Source organism: Octopus bimaculoides, chromosome 2 (assembly GCF_046866305.1).
Source record: "Octopus bimaculoides isolate indiv1 chromosome 2, ASM4686630v1, whole genome shotgun sequence".
NCBI classification, from domain to species: Eukaryota; Metazoa; Mollusca; class Cephalopoda; order Octopoda; family Octopodidae; genus Octopus; species Octopus bimaculoides.
Window position 1 is genome coordinate 193,967,063 of NC_142929.1, and position 12,500 is coordinate 193,979,562.

General features: G+C 39.8%; 1 protein-coding gene across 3 annotated transcripts in view; it reads left to right on the forward strand.

Annotated features, from left to right (window-relative positions):
- The window catches only part of LOC106869906 (radial spoke head protein 3 homolog B), a 50,604-nt gene that overhangs the window by 26,206 nt on the left and 11,898 nt on the right, over positions 1 to 12,500 (forward strand). The gene's annotated exons all lie outside the window — the stretch shown is intronic.

Sequence of the window (12,500 nt, forward strand, 5' to 3'; positions counted from 1 at the left end):
CTCACATACACACACACACACGCACGTCCATTTCATATATCTTTCAATTTCTGCTCTCTGCAATAAAATTTTTACGGATACAACTGCTTACAAAAATTGGGATTAATGTATAATTTCTTTCTATGTTCATAATTAAATAAATGTTTTAATGATTATACAGACGTCCAATAGAACAGCTCACAGAAACAGACTACGTACAAATTCTTTCTTCACAACTCCTGAAGCCATTTTCTGATGGGGGTAATGAAATCTTCATACAGCTAGAGGCTCCAATCGAAACAGGGGACACAAAAAGATAAGGTTGAGAAACGCTGTTATAGATTATGCCTAACCGAAAGCGATCACAGCCACATCATCCAAATAGGCCAGGTGAAACCAGGTTTAGCTGCTAGTATATATATATATATATATATATATATATACATACATACATACTGGTTTGTGTATAAAGTAATAAATCTAGGTGCATCTTTGTGGTATGAAGTTTGCTTCCCAACCGCATGGTTCTGGGCTCAGTCCCACTGTATGGTACCTTGGGCAATTGTCTTCTACAATAGCTTCAGGTTGACTAAAACATTATGAGTGAATTTGGTCAACGGAAACTGAAAGAAGCCCTTCATTCAACTAAAATTCTTTGAGGTGGTGCCCCAGCATGACTGAAACAAGTAAAAAGCAAAAACAAAAAGAAGTTAATTACTCTAATTAATGCAAATTAGCTAATCAAGAGTAAATTTAATTGAGGACCAGTTTAACATCTCCCCCTTGTCATTATGGGTAATGTTACCATGGTTGATGAAATGGTCATAGTTGGAAGGTCTGCTTGATCAGAGATAAAAAAAAAAAACAACAAGAAGCACCTGTTAAAAGTATCTCAGATGAAATCCAGAAGACAAGGTAGAAGAGATTCAGTAATATTAGAGATGAGTTATCACCCTTTACATTCTGAGTTCAAATCCTTTTATCGTTCAAGAAGTGAAGTTGATTCCTAAAAGCTTCCATGACATAAATGGAATTGTAATTGAAGACCAGCATTGGACTGGTCAATGAAGATTGGAATTGCTTCACCAAAACAGATTCCAGACCAAGGGAATCCAAAAACAAAGATTATTTGAATAAGGATGAGAAGAACACTGTCTTTAGTGGGAGCACTAAAATACTGATGAGTGTTTCATGAAGTGAGAGTGCTGAGTTCAACTCCAGTTACAGCTGTAGAAGGGACAGAGTTGGGTTGCAGCAAGCTGAGTTATCCCAGGTAGATTTGGGTTCCAGTAAGGTGACTAATCCAGGATTAGAGGGAACTACTACATAGTCGATTGATCTGCAAGAAATAGCAGTCACATCTTAATAAAAAGAAGTGTATTTTGTCCTAGACATACCAGTTACTATAAAAACAAGATGGTCATGGTAAGATTGTCTTTACAACAACAACAACAGCAATGGCACACGACCAGAGAACCTCTCTGTGGTTGCTCAACCTACAAGAAATAGCAGCCAGTTCTCCCTGAAATCACAAAAAGGGAAGGATACATAGAATGATGTTGTCAGAGGTAACAAGACAAAAATACCAGAGGCAGAATGGTTTTGATTGTGGGTCCATTTGATCAAGACTGACCTGGGGTTAAACAACAACAACAACAAAACTATCAAATGATGCCTTCTGTGATTGAACCAATGGTGGACGGTCGTTAAGATGACATGATTTGGTGAAAGAGAGAGAGAGAGAGAGGGATGGATGGACAGAGAGAGAGAGAGAGAGAGAGGGATGGAGAAATAAAGAGCAGTGATGAGTAAAGTAGTTCATTCCGGCTCTGAAGACCCAACGTCAGATCAACCCTGATCCAGCAGATTTATGATCAAAAGCATTTGAACCCTGGCCATTCTGCCTCTAATCAGTCGGTGGCATATTTCGGACTAAGTACCGGGCCTTTTATTTTAAATGGTGAGATTACTGTTACAACATGATGATTTAAAAAAACCAGAGGAACGAAGAGATTTAATTGTTATTTCTAGCATGGAAAGTGACTACATAGAAATTCCAAGATGCGATCGTAAAAAAGTTCCATTGCAGTGTTAAATGTAGTGGAAACCTTGTGAAATCCATGGAGTATTCAGCTGACGAAGAGTTGTCCACTACACAACCAGAACAGCAGTATTACATACATATGTGAAGTGGTTTATAAATGTATAGCATCACTGTATGTCAACATGTCAGTGTTGGTATGTGGCAGGTGTCTTGGAGCTTGCGAGAAAACAATTCCTCGCCCCACCCCACAGCAAAAACATCTGTTACTGTTTGCCAGTAAGCCATCCTATGCTACGTGGATGGATCTCTGACCATGTTGCCTTGCTTTGTAGTTAGGCCAAAGCAGCTTCTGTTATACAAACTAAAGAAATGTAAACAAACACAGAAACACAATCAGTCGATTTCTTAACGTACACAAAGAATTAAAAGATTAAACTTACACAGCGCACTTCCTTTTGCCTCACTGTTAAGCAAGCAGTGCAGTACCTGTATGTATGTGATACGCGTGTGTGTGTATAAATGCACGTATATGTGTATGTATATGTGTATGTATATGTGTGTATGTGTGGGTGTGTGAAGACGTGTGTGGCTTAGCTGTTAAGGTGTTGCACTCACAATCACCAGATCGTGGGTTCGATCACCAGACCGGTCAGTATGTTGTGTTCTTGAGCAAAGCACTCCATTTCGCATTATTTCTGTCTACTCGGGTGGGGGGGGGGTATTGGCCTGCTTGTCTATAGGTAATAATTATTATTAAAATTATAATTTAGGGTATCTAAGAGATACCACCATGCTAGATATAGCAGCCAAAACTTGACTCTAAAGCCACATTAAATGTTCATACAGCACCAGGAAAGAAGGCAAAAAGACAAAATAAACTAGCAAAAAAATTATTGTGTATATTCCACTGATGAAGGTAAAGCATTTCTTATGCAGAGCCAGAAATCCGGGATCTGGAATTATCCAATAATTTTTTTGCTAGTTTATTTTGTCTTTTTGCCTTCTCTCCTGGTGCTGTATGAACATTTAATCTGGCATGGTGGCATCTCTTAGATACCCTTAATTATAATTTATATTTATATATATATATATATATATATATATATATATATGTGTGTGTGTATATATATATATAATCCTTTCTATTGAAGAGCGTAGGCTTGAAATGTAAAAGACTTTTCCATTCTTCCTGAACGTTAAACTAATACACCTTCTAGTTGTTCCTACACCTGTCTTCGTCTTTTGTTTTCTGTAAATTGGAACTATATATATATATATATATATATATATATATATATATATATATATACAGGGTTGGCCCAAAGTCACCTGACAGTAAATCAAAACCTTTTAATTCCAAGATTTATTTATATTTAACAATTGAATGAATTTAATAAAAGCATCTCAATATGAAACATGATGAAAATTGTTCAAGCTGAAGTCCTTCTTCAATGATACATTTTACCATTCGAGTCAATACAGAATTACAGATAATATTTATGGAATTATGATTTACTGTCATGTGACTTTTGCCCAACTAATTGGACGAGACAGGGAAACAAGAAAACTGACAGAATTTAGGATGCCCCACCCAAAACCTGACATAGAAAGGTTATATATGTAACATATTGAAGGTGGTAGAAGCCTTATACAGTTAGAAAACTATCATAAAATAACCATCATAGGCTTACAGAAATACCTTATTCAGATGCCAGGAAAACTGGTACAAATAGCTAGAAAACACGGGCAAAACAAAAGAATTGTTTTCTGTCTTTGAGGAAGCTGAAAAATACAAGAAAGAAGTCATAGTACCTAACAACTATGAAGAAAAAGAAGGTATAACAAAAGCAGTAAAACAACTGAAATCCAAACTAAAAACTGGAGCAACAACGGATCATGATAAAACAATGGCAAGAAAAGCCCCTTCGTGGCAAATATTGGGTTAAACTAAACAGATAGGAAATAGACAAAGCAAAATCCCAACAATGGCTGAGAAGCGCAGGACTCAAAAGCAGAGACTGAAGGGTTTTTAATTGCTGCAGAAGACCAAAGCCTCCCCACCAGAAATTACCAAAAACACACACAAAAAAAAAAATACAAGTAACTGCAGAATATGTGGAGATGGAGAAGAAACAATAAATCATATTGTCTCTGACTGCCCAGTCCTAGCTAAGACGGAATATATTCAGACACGACAGAGCTGGGACCTATATACACTGGAAGCTATGCCAACACTATGGAATAACAACAGAAAAAAGATGGTATAGGCACACGCCAGAAAAGGTCACAGAAAATGAGAAAGCAACAATACTATGAGATATGCCAATGCACACAAATAGAGAAATTAAGGCCAATAGGCCAGATATAGTTGTCAAAGATCATGAAGAAAAAAAATGCTTTCTAATTGATGTATCAATACCAGCAGATGACAACGTTTCCCTAAAAGAAATGGAAAAACTTTCAAAATACGAAAACCTGGAAATAGAGGTAACTCGAATGTGGAATCTAAAAACAGAAACAATTCCTATCATAGTAGGTGCCTTAGGTATAATAAAAAAATATTCAGACAAATACATAACCAAAACACCAGGACTTACGAATTTATATAACATACAGAAAATAGCACTGCTAGGCACCGCACACATCCTATGTAAAGCACTTTTAATACAGTGAAAAATAAAAGCACCACAACAAACCACAGCACATACCCAAGGCACACAGAGCTGCACTCAGCAGTGCAGTGAAAGCATGTGAGAGAAAGATAAGACTACTGAATAATAATAATAATAATAATAATAATAATAATAATAATCCTTTCCCCTATAGGTACAAGGCCTGAAATTTTGTGGGAGGGAACCAGTCGATTAGATTGACCCAGTACACAGCTGGTACTTAATTTATCGACCCCGAAAGGATGAAAGGCAAAGTTAATCTCAGCGAAATTTGAACTCAGAAAGCAGCTATTTATGCGCAGATTCTTGCTCTTTTTCATCTGGAGCAAATTGAGAACCCCTTAGAGAATGTCCAAAGAGGTGATAGTCGGGAGGGGTGTTCCAGCAACCCAAATCCCAAGTTTTCAATGGTTCCAACGGTGGGGGCGACTGTATGTGGGCGTGCATTGTCGTGCAATAATAACAATTGCTTTGACAATAGACCTCGGGATTTAGTGTGATTTGCTTGTGTCAGTTTGTTGCTCAGCATTTCATTGCAGCCGACACGAGTGACTGTAGACTTCTTTTCCTGCTAATGTTCCAGTATATGTTCTTTTGCGTCCCCCAAAAACGGTTAGCATCACTTTTTATGCAGAAGTTTGAGTCTCGAATCTCTCTTTTGCTGGTGATTTCTGGTGTTACTACTCCATACTCTGGTTCAGCTGTTATCTTCTGTGACTAATTTCTCCAAAAGAGTTTCACCTTCATCACTGTAGTGTTTTGACTTTGCCTTGTACATACATTAACGTACATACGTATATATGTATGTATGTATGTGTGTGTGTGTGTACATGTATGCATATTATGCAATACTTTTGTATCTGTAAGTCTTGTCCATAAGAACAAGAATACATACAAACACAAAATAGATTCATTAAGGCTCTTTATCATGTATTGAGTTCTTTGTTCAGCTAATATTTATTGCTTTTACTTATGAACACATCTGGTTGATCTACCCACCTACCTGTCCACGTATTCCCCCATATGCATACACATACGTACACACATTGTATGGAGACACATAGAAAATAATTTGTGTGTGTGTGTGTGTGTGTGTGTGTGTGTGTGGCTGTGTACGTATTGTATGACATGTTGATATATTATCTTTATCTCCAACGCCTTATATGTGCTGGTGTATTCAGGTAAAACATACTGGTTCCTGTATGTTTTCGCAGTGACGAACTGTCTTCAGTAATAATACATTTATTTTCGAACAGACAGAATAACTTGCTCGATTGCTTAGCTACGTCTGCTTAGCTGTGACGGATTAACTAAAATAAATTGTCATTGATCACGACGGTAAAGCGAAGTCGTTAATCTTCCAGGGTTAAGACGAAAACAAAATAGGCGATGGCGGGGTGGAAGCTCTGAAGATAAAATAACAACACGGGTAGAAAATAAAGTGGTGTACATGAGGAATAGGTTAGAGAGAGTTTTAGAGAGAATTAGTGGCGACTGGATGGGTGAGGCAGACGAGAAGGTTATCTCTTTGGAGGGAGGGTGGCAATATCGAACTGATAAAACTAAAATATACTCACGTCCTCTAGTATCGATTTTCTGGAGTGAATCAATGGAGTTGTGAGGTTACCGAACGAAATGGAATATCAATGGTTCACATATCCTCATGGATACTTGACTGTCATTAATTTAATCAGTCTAATGGTGGAGAACTACCAGAGGTACGTAAGTCCTGTCCCTGGTGGCAGCGGGAGTGCAGTGTCTGTTACGTTCAATCGTGTTGAGTTCGAATTCTCTCTTCGAGTTTGGGACTTTGACAGAAACGGCTAAAACATGGGTTAAGCACTTACATGAGTAACACCTTTAACTGGACATGAATATATAACTTCACATCCGTGATATTAAGGGTCAACGGAAAAAAAAAAAATGAGATGAAACAAGGTGTAAGGGATGTCCAAGTTTAACCATTTTTGTCTTTTAACAATACATTTTAATCCGATATATATTTATCGGCTTCAGATATATATTCTTTTACTTGTTTCAGTAATTTGACTGCGGCCATGCTGGAGCACCGCCTTTAGTTGAACAAATCGACCCCAGAACTTATTCTTTGTAAGCCTAGTACTTTGTCCATCGGTCACTTATGCCGAACAGCTAAGTTACGGGGACGTGAACACACCAACATCGGTTGTCAAGTGATGGTGGTGGTGGGGAGAAACACACACACACACATACGACGTGCTTCTTTCAGTTTCCGTCTATCAAATCCACTCACAAGGCTTTGGTTGGCCCGAGACTATAGTAGAAGTCACTTGCCCAAGGTGCTACGCAGTGGGGCTGAACCCGGAACCATATGGTTGGTAAGCAAGCTACTTACCACACAGCCACTCCTGCACCTATATATATATATATATATATATATATATATATATATATATATATATATATATATATATATATATATATATATATATATATATATATATATATATATATATATATATATATATATATATATATATATATATATATATATATATATATATATATATATATATATATATATATATACATATATATATATATATATATATATATATATATATATATATATATATACATACATATACAAATAATTACAGAGGCATCAAGCTGTTAGATCAGGTTATGAAAGTTACAGAGAGGGTCATAGCCCAACTAATTAGGGAGCGAATCAATTTAGATGAGATGCAGTTTGGGTTCGTGTAAAAGCACTACTGATGCCTTATTTCTAGTGAGACAGTTGCAAGAGAAATACCTAGCTAAGGATAAACCTCTGTACCTGGCTTTCGTTGACATGGAGAAAGCCTTTGACAGGGTCCCCCGATCCCTTATCTGGTGGTCAATGAGGAAACTTGGGATAGAAGAATGGTTAGTGAGAACTGTGCGAGCCATGTACAGAGATGCTGCCAGTAAGGTGAGGGTTGGAAATGAGTACAGCAATGAATTCCGGGTAGAGGTAGGGGTCCACCAAGGTTCCGTCCTCAGCCCCCTATTATTTACCATAGTCCTCCAGACAATCACAGAGGAGTTCAAGACAGGTTGCCCCTGGGAGCTCCTCTATGCTGATGACCTTGCCCTAATTGCGGAGTCACTATCAGAACTAGAGGAGAAGTTTCAGGTGTGGAAGCAAGGTCTAGAATTGAAGGGCCTTAGAGTCAACCTAGCTAAAACCAAAATCCTAATAAGTAGGAAGGTAGATAAAACACAAACCCCTTCAGGTAGATGGCCCTGCTCAGTATGTAGAAAAGGAGTAGGTAGTAACTCTATAAGATGTACCCGGTGCAAGCTATGGACATATAAGAGGTGCAGCAACATCAAAGGCAGGTTAACTAGCAAGTTAGTTTTTGTTTGTGGCAGATGTTCAGGTGCAATAAAGACTGCAAACAAACAGGAAACAACTTCTATCTCATTCCAGGGTGAAAAACTAGAGGTAGTCGATAGCTTCCGCTATCTGGGCGACCAAGTTAGTAGTGGGGGTGGGTGCGCTGAAAGTGTAGCTGCTAGAATAAGAATAGCCTGGGCAAAGTTTAGAGAGCTCTTACCCCTGCTGGCGACAAAGGGACTCTCACTCAGAGTAAAAGGCAGACTGTATGACGCATGCGTACGAACAACCATGCTACATGGCAGTGAAACATGGGCTGTAACTGCTGAGGACATACGTAAGCTCGCAAGGAATGAAGCCAGTATGCTCCGTTGGATGTGTAATGTCAATGTGAATACCCGTCAGAGTGTAAGTATCTTGAGAGAAAAGCTGAACATTAGAAGCATCAGTTGTGGCGTGCAAGAGAGACGATTGCGCTGGTATGGACATGTGGTGAGAATGGAGGAGGATAGCTGCGTGAAAAAGTGCCACACCCTAACAGTTGAGGGAACCCGTGGAAGAGGTAGGCCCAGGAAGACCTGGGCTGAGGTGGTGAGGCAAGACCTTCGTACATTGGGCCTCACCGAGGCGATGACTACGGACCGAGACCTTTGGAAATGGGCTGTGCGTGAGAAGACCCGGCAAGCCAAGTAAGATCGTTGCCAGTGCCCCTGGACTGGTTCTTGTGCGGGTGGCACATGAGATGCACCATTTTGAGCGTGGCCGTTGCCAGTACCGCCTGACTGGCTCCTGTAGGATTTTCGAGCGAGATCGTTGCCAGTGCCCCTGGACTGGCTTGTGCGGGTGGCACATAAAAGACACCATTTCGAGCGTGGCCGTTTTCGTGCGGGTGACACGTAAAAGCACCCACTACACTCTCTGAGTGGTTGGCGTTAGGAAGGGCATCCAGCTGTAGAAACTCTGCCAAATCAGACTGGAGCCTGGTGTTGCCATCCGGTTTCACCAGTCCTCAGTCAAATCGTCCAACCCATGCTAGCATGGAAAGCGGACGTTAAACGATGATGATGATGATGATGATATATATATATATATATATATATATATATATACCTACGTCTACCTGTATATATAGGTGCATATCTGGGTACAGGACATTGCAAACAAAACGTAGACAAGAAAATATTAATAACCAGAGTACAGAAAACACACAAGCCACATAGAGAACATTTTCCTTCATCAGCTACCCCCATTTTAACACCGGCGTGTGGGTACGTGTGTGTGTACATATATCGAACAATGAGAATGAGTGCTCAGCACCACATTGGTGGATAAATATTGTTTATTTGTGGGTTAACAACGCTACCAATGGTTTCATGTAAAGATAAATCTCCCAACAATTATCAATCCTACCACATAGGAACGTTGGTAGTCATCTGCACCTTGGATGAGAATATAAAATGAAGACTGATACCAACGTTCCCCCATGTGGCAGGCTTCATAATTTTAAAGAGATTCCTCTTACATGAAACCATTGGTAGCCTTGTTAACCTACAAAAAGTGAGTGTGTGTGTGTGTGTGTGTGTGCGCGTATATATATATAGTCAGTATTTGGCAGAAGCAACTGAGTGATTGAAGGGTTGAGTTTCGCTCGTTAGCTCTTATCAACGCACGAAACTCTCAGCCGTTGAGTCACTCTGTTACATCTGCAAATATTCAGAAGAAGAAAAAAGAAATACATATATATACTCTTTCTACGGAAGTAGAAGGACAGACAAACCATAAGAGGGAAAGGAATGTGTTTATAAGAAAAATTGCATATATATATATGTGTGTGTGTGTGTGTGTGTGCGTGAGCATGTGTTTTATTAAGTTTGTGTTGGACACCACCACTGCTTGACAACCGGTGTTGGTGTGTTTATGACCCTGTAACTTAGCGGCTCGGCAAAGGTGTCCGATAGAATAAGTATTAGGCTTTAGAAAAAATGTCCTGGGGGTCTATTCATTCGACTAAAATTCTTCTAGGCGGTGCCCCAGTATGGCCCCAGTCAAATGACTGAAACAAGTAAAAGATAAAAGAGATCACCTTGCCAGAGAATTGGTGTCCAGGTGAGATAAACTCTAAAACTTGCGTTAAACATCGCACACACGCACACACACACACGCACGCACACACACACTCTCTAGACATACGCGTACACACACGCACGCGCGCGCTTATACAGTGCTATCTTCGTCGTCATTGCTGAAACAAACATCAGCACGTGCGCACACGTATGCACACACGCACGCATACACACAGACACATAAATGCACACACACGTGCGCGCACGCGCGCACACCTACGCGCGCGCGCACATGTGCTGTGATTAACGTTTGCTGTCAATTGATTAGATGCTCTTGATCATTTTACGCTCGCGCGCACGCCCACCCACCCACACGCACGCACGCACACACACATGCACACACAGGGACACAGGCAAGCACTAGTAAAATTTAGAGAGAGAGGGAGGGAGAGGTGGGGAAAGAGGTAAGGAAGCCGCTTGGTGACGGGGAGGAGCGGAGCAGCCAGACTGGTTTCAGCTGAGATATTTCCCTGTGAAATACACAGTCTGACGGCCAATTATTATTACTTCCGTATACAAATAGGTGGCGCACACTGTGTGTGTGTGTGTGTGTGTGTGCGCGATGCCGTCATTAGCTTCACTGCTGACGTTGTGGCACATGCTGGGAACATGAACCACCACCACCGACGCCTCCCCCCCCCCCGTTTGAAACCTTCCTTACTGGCGGCTCCTGATTGATGGAGGAGGAAGACGAGGAGAGGAGGTAATGCATGTTTGGCTGCCTTCGGTTGTTGCTGCTGTCCGTCGCTGCTGTATTTAGCTGTTGCTGCTGCTCTGGTTGTCTGTTGCTGTTGTATTTAGCTGTTGCTGCTGCTCTGGTTGTCTGTTGCTGCTGTATTTAGCTGTTGCTGCTGCTTCAGTGTTTGCCTGCTGTTGATGATGATGTCGTTGCTATCATGAGCAAAACGAAGGAACCACTCTGTGGCCGATCAGCCTGCTAGAAATAATAGCCTAACTTCTTTTACTTTATATGAGACTGAAGGAACGATATATCGAATAATTTATTCGTAGAAGCGAAATAAACGCCATAGATGCTTTGCCTCACACGGAAACTGCAGGAGGTACTCAAAGGTTCTGCAAGATCTTCTAAAGCCATCATTTTATCAGCAGGTCTCAAGGATCCAAGTGTTTCGCACTCATACATAATATTACTGGATTAGCGACAGAGTTAGTCTCCTTACCACCTCCATTCAGATGCACGGGAATATATATGATGTTCTAAACACCGATTATTTACAGTGTAATTTAAATTTTAAATCACACTATTTATATGTCTTGTCCACTATTCCATCATACTTTTTTGTTACTTATCGTTCTCTCTCGATATGAATAGCATACAGCACGTGAACGTGACCGTTGTGCAATGTAAGAGCACACGTTTTGATGCAAATCTGATGAAATGTCACTCTGAATCTAATCAACCACAAATATTACGTCACATTTCGCGCGAAATCATTTACGTGCAATGGCGTTCAAAACAGAGTGGTACCGAAACAATTGTAATTTGTTATATAGATGTGCTCTGTGTGTGTGTGTGTGTGTGTGTGTGTACGCGCAAGCGAGGATGTGTAGTAAGATGTTTGCTTCGCAGCCACATGGTTCCGGGGTTCAGTCCTACTGTAGCCCCGAGCCAACTAAAACCTTGTGAGTAGATTTGGTAGACAGAAACTGAAAGAAGCCCGTTGTGTATATCAATGTGCAGACAATACTCCAGACCAAACAGACCAAATAAGAATTCATTAGGAATGTTCGCTTATTAAAAAATAAAAGCCGCTACTGAACAGGCTATAAAAAAAAACATCAGTAATACCGGATTCACCATTTCCTATGAATTGATTATCGTAGAATGTCTGTTTGGGGCTCATTCTTAAGAAAACCAAAATTCGTGTAGCAGCTACCATCTATCGTTTTTACCCCACGCCTCGTTATCTTACTTACTCCACACCTTGTTAACATAGAAGAGATATGTTTTAACATGTTCCTTGGGAGGGAAATAGCACTAATTAATAACATTATTGTTCGACAGACTAATAAACAATAATTATCTCTAACACTCTCATTATTATTATTATTATATCACTTATTTATATCTCTCTTTTCTAACTCTCAAATAACATATTCAATGGTTTTGAACAAAACTGTCCGATGAACGGGAACGTGAAACTCAGAGTAACAGTCTTTTGTTATATTTCTGCTGCTTTTAAATAAAGTACATATATATATATATATATATATATATATATATATATATAATTTATATAAGGGCATTAACTATATAGTAATGCCTCACGCTTAGAGGGACTAAATAAGTCAAAAACTAC